Genomic DNA, 5578 nt, shown 5'->3' with positions numbered 1-5578 from the left:
TGCAGTTTATTCATTACCCACCTGGCTAAGTGATAAAAGCCAGGATCAGTGACAATCAACAGATGTCCTCTTATTTTCAGCTCTTTTTTTTTCTATTTTTTTTCTTTTCTCTCTCTCTCTCTCTCTCTCTCTCTCTCTCTCTCTCTCTCTCTCTCTCTCTCTTTTTGGTCAGTGTTCATAAAGACTGGTTCTTAGGGAAAGATTTGGGGTGGAAATTCTGAGGTGAAGGCATAAACCAAGGTTGTTCTTTTTGACTAATGATCCAAAAAATGCTGGCTGGTCAATAAATAAAGAAGATTTTTGCTTTTTGGAAGTCCCTTTGCATCTTTGAACCCATGAGATGCTAAGGCCTACAGAAGAGCTCGGATGTTAAAGTTACTTTATTCAGCATACGTGTGCATATAAAACAATCAGAAATAATAGTCAGTGGTATCATTCCCAAAGAAACTCATCTAATGCTATGATGTCATATAGACACACTTTTATTTTATTTTTATAATCACACACACACAGACTTGGACTTCTTATTTTTGTTGTTGTTGTTGTTGTTGTTGTTGTTTTGAGGCCTTGGGTTTTTTGGTAATGTACAAAAAATTAAAGAAACAAATAAAAGAGAATCATTTATAGAAGAGGAGGTTTCAGAAAATGACCCAGTGCTAGGCTGGGTCTTTGGGTCTGAAGATGAACCTTCCAGCAGGGCTATACTTAACTGCTAGCCAATTACTGTGGAAAGTGCTTTTTTTTCTTATAGATTTATTTATTTATTATATGTAAGTACACTGTAGCTGTCTTCAGACACTCTAGAAGAGGGTGTCAGATCTCGTTACGGGTGGTTGTGAGCCACCATGTGGTTGCTGGGATTTGAACTCCGGACCTTCGGAAGAGCAGTCGGGTGCTCTTACCCACTGAGCCATCTCACAAGCCCGGAAAGTGCTTTTAATGGAGTGCTAATTTGTTCTCCATAGCCATGCAAAGGCAAGAATCTTATTTCTGCTTTCTAGATGAAGAAACTGGGCGTTTGGAATATTTAATGACAGGAACTAATGTCAGATGGCCAGAAAGGGTGTGAAGACCTTTCTATAAGACTACACAAACCCTGTCTCAAAAAACAATAACAAAAAAAAAAAAAGAAAAGAAAAGAAAAAAGAAAAAAAAAGACTACACACTACTAGTATGCAAAGATCATCAAGTATATTCACAAGTCACAATATTATTCATAATTCACAATGACACTCTCCAATTCACAGTGTGAACATACACAGGCAGGAATCAGGGTGTTGCCTGCTTGTACACACTGTCTGCTCTGGAGCATAGCTGCCCTGGAAGATAATACTTCAGACTGAGTGCCTCTCAGCTAAAGTTCTTGTGAATAGAAATGTTTCATATTTTTCAGAGATTGAAACACCTGCATATACATAATAAAGTCCATTGGCGATGAGGGAGGCCCAAGGTTGACTTTGAAATTTATGTGTTTCGTATATACCTTCCCCCCCCCATTGATTTATTTATTGACTTCACATTCTGATTGCAGCCCCCCCCTCTTTCTAGTTCCCCTTACATAGGCCCTCTGCCATCTCACCTCCTCTTCACCTCTGAAAAAGGGGAAACCCCCCGAGTTACCAACCCACCTGGTGCCTCAGGTCACTACAGAGTTAGGGATATCCTATCCCACGGAGGCCAGACATGACAGCGCAGGAAGGAAAACAAGATCCACAGACAGGATTTTACTGTAACTTCTGAGTGAAATTCAAGCATCCTCCCTTGGGCCTACCTTGTCATTTAATTGGGGGGGGAGGGTCTATAGACTATAGCAAGTACAATTTGGTCAACAACATAAAACTGGATATACTAAATCTAATAGAAGAGAAAGTGGGAAATAGCCTTGAACCCATTAGTACAGGAGACAACTTCCTGAACAGAGCTCCAACAGCTCAGGCTCTAAGATAAAAAATTAAACAAATAAGTGGGAGCTCATGAAGCTAAATGCTTCTGTAAGGCAAAGAACACCACCAATAGGACAAAACAACAGCCTACATATTGGGAAAAGATCTTCACTGATAACTACATCTGACAGAGGGTTAATATCCAAAATATTTAAAGAACTCAAGAAGTTAGACATCAACAAACCAAACAGTCCAATTTTTAAAAAAAGTGGTATATAGCACTAAATAGAGAATTCTCAACAGAGAAATCTCTAATGGCCGAGTAGCACTTAAATAAAGAAATGGTCAACGTTCTTCATCATCAGGGAAATGAAAACCAAAACATCTCTGAGATTCCACATGACACTTATCAGAATGTCTAAGATAAAGCAAAACAACAAACAAATAAACAAACAAACAAAAAATCTTCAAAGGACAACTAATGTTATCCAACATGTGGAGCAAGGAGAACACTCCTCTTGAATTGCTGATGGGAGGGAAAACTTACACAACCACTCTGAAAAATCAATTTAGCAGTTTTTCATAAAAAATAGGAATAATTCACCACGAGTTCCAGCTATACTACTCTTGGACATATATCCAAAAATGCTCCATCCTACCACAAGGACATGTGTCCCACTATGTTTATATTATTTGGAAACTGGATACAACCTAGATCCTCCTCACCCAAAAAATGAATAAAGAAAACGTAGTTCATTCATACAATGGAATACTACACAGCTATGAAAAACAAATGTATCATATTAGCCTTTTGTGTACAAACTGAAGGTAATTTTATACAAGATTTTAACTGTTTCTGTGTTTTCACCATGACCAATAACAATAAGTAAGGTGTGAATTTTTTCATTCAAAATAATTGGCAATCAAAAGATTGTATTTTGAAGCCGGGCGTGGTGGCGCATGCCTTTAATCCCAGCACTTGGGAGGCAGAGGCAGGCGGATTTCTGAGTTCGAGGCCAGCCTGGTCTACAAAGTGAGTTTAAAAAAAGACTGTATTTTGAAGTGGTTTGGATTTCAAAGTTTCAAAATAATGTTTTTTAAACCATTGGAGAAGAAATGACTTTCAAGAACCCCAGGGCATTCCTATCTTGAGCAGTCCTCAAAAAGCACAAAAAATAAAAAATTAAACTCTTTTTCTCTTTTGATGCATGGCACAAAACATTATCCTTCCATTATTTTGCAAACATTATCTCGGATTACAACTTTCTATCAAGAACCCAATAATGTTTCCAGGAAAAGGATGAGTTATCATGACTGAATATGGGACATTAAACCTTCGAAGCGAGGAGATCTCTCTCTCTCTCTCTGTGTGTGTGTGTGTGTGTTTGTGTGTGTGTGTTGTGCGTCTGTATGTGTCTGTGTGTGTGTCTGTGTGTGTGTTGTGCGTCTGTATGTGTCTGTGTGTGTGTCTGTGTGTGTGTTGTGCGTCTGTATGTGTCTGTGTGTGTGAGTATGCACATGTATATAGTGTGCTAGTGTGTCCATGTGTATAGAATAGGGTTCGACCTATTCTCTGTAAATCCTCTGGAAACATCGTTTTTATTTATTGCAATAGAATTTCTCACTGGAACCTGGGGAGTTTAGGTTATGCATCCTGGTCAGTGAACTCCAGGGATTTTCCTGTCTCCACCCCATAGACTGGGATTGCAAGTGTTTGCGACCAAGCCTGGCTCGCTTTTCCTTTCCTTGGATGCTATGATCACTCTAACTTGGGCCTTTATGATTGTTCTGCAAACATATTGTCATCTGAACTAGCTACTTATCCTCACACTGGACCTCTTCATAAGCCACATGTGAAAAACTCTTTCCTCACACCAGGTTTACAAGATTCTGTTCCACAACTGGCAGTACAGATGGCTCATCTCATTGGATTTGTATTGATTTTTATTAGCTTCAACACAGAGCATTTAAATTATCATACCAGTGCCCCCACATACCTGGAAGAGTGCTTTTTCAGACATTTGAGCTTTCATGAATTGACAGCATGTCTTATAACTAAGAATCAACCTTGGTATGTGAAGAAGCTAATTAAAATATGCTAACTGGTGTGAATTCTACCGGGTACTGTTTCGTAACAGATTTACAAATAGTTATTCTTTTGCTGAAGGAAGAGAGAATAAACCTCTTTGAAGAATTATTATCTTTAAACCCATGTGTCAGCTGCTACAGCTCCCTCAACAAATGTGGCTTTCCCCAAGATAAGACCCTATCATTCATCATTATATTCTCCACACATATCAATGAAATTAACACTTAATATGCTCTCAGTCCGCACGTGGAGATTAAATGGAATTCTCTCTAGAGGCACTCTCTCTTTCTGACTCTTGGATGCCATGAACAAGAGCCGTTCTACTTTGTCAAACCCTCTCCACCACGGTGAACTGAAACCAGGAGATAAAGTGAGCCTCCACCTCCAGTTATTCATATCAGGATTCCTGTCACAGTAACCAGAAACTCACCCAGGAACGAGGAAAAATAGAACATTATTTTTGTCGTTACCTTTTTCGTATTGTTGGATTGGGGCTTTTAAAATGGAACAACTGTGACTCAGTGATTTGTTTCAGTATAACCAGCAGTAGGGTGATTTGTTTAAAATAGAGGCATGGAAACAGAAGGCGTGGGGTTACTTTAAGTGGAGGCTGGCTTGGTCTGCGTCTTGAGTTTCGTGCTAGATAGCAATACCTAATGAAACATATCTCTAAGGAAAAGAGGAAGTAGAGAGGGGGAGGGAGGAGGGGGAGGGAGGGGATGAGAGGAGACGATCAGATGAGTTTAATGATGCATACTCGAGAATTTGTAAAGCAACTAAGGGAAAGACCTAATGCTGACCCTGACTGAAGGCAATACTAGGATGGTCATACCATTAAGGCCATTAAGGGATGAAATGGGCAACCAATAGGGAGAAACAAGAGGTTCCCAAATGACAGGAGGTCTCTGAAAAGAATTTATAAGCCCCTTGTACTTAGGCAAACACTAAAGAGTCTGGGAGGCAGAAGCCTTGTTAAACATTGCGACTTCATGGTTTAAGATCTTCCGGATAGGAGCCTGAGAAGATGAATGAAAATGTAAGAGTAGTTGCTGAACAAACATAAAGCCGTTTGTCCAAAGCCCCAGTATCCAGGTAAAAAGGCCAGAGCTATGTGTGCCTGTAGCCCCAGTGTTTGGGGTACAGATGTGGAAGGGTCACTGCAGCCTGGCTCCAAGTTCAGAGAGTAATTCTGTCTTAAAGAAAAACGGCTTGATGGGGGGGAAGGGATTATAGATCAAGACAGTCCTCCTCTGGTCTCCACATGTACACAGGCATATGCATGTTCACATACACACACACACACACACACACACACATGCACAGGCTTGCACAGGTACACACACATGTACACTAAATGAAAGAAAAACAAGGAAAAAAATCTTCGGAGTTGTAAATGTGATAGCAACTTTTGTTTTTATAGGTGAGAGTTTACATTTCCCGAACAGACCTCTGTGGACTCAGTCTCTAACAGCTGACAAAAAGCCAAGTGCTTTCTGGAGCAAGGTGAATGAAATGGCACATGGTTATCTTCTGACTCTACAGGGCTATCTGGAATCGTGGCATCCATGACCAATTGGCATGTGCAGTCTCAGTCATTGTGCAGTTT

Source organism: Mus pahari, chromosome 22 (assembly GCF_900095145.1).
Source record: "Mus pahari chromosome 22, PAHARI_EIJ_v1.1, whole genome shotgun sequence".
NCBI classification, from domain to species: Eukaryota; Metazoa; Chordata; class Mammalia; order Rodentia; family Muridae; genus Mus; species Mus pahari.
The sequence above is the reverse complement of the archived record's forward strand: the minus strand, read 5'-3'. Positions refer to the sequence as shown.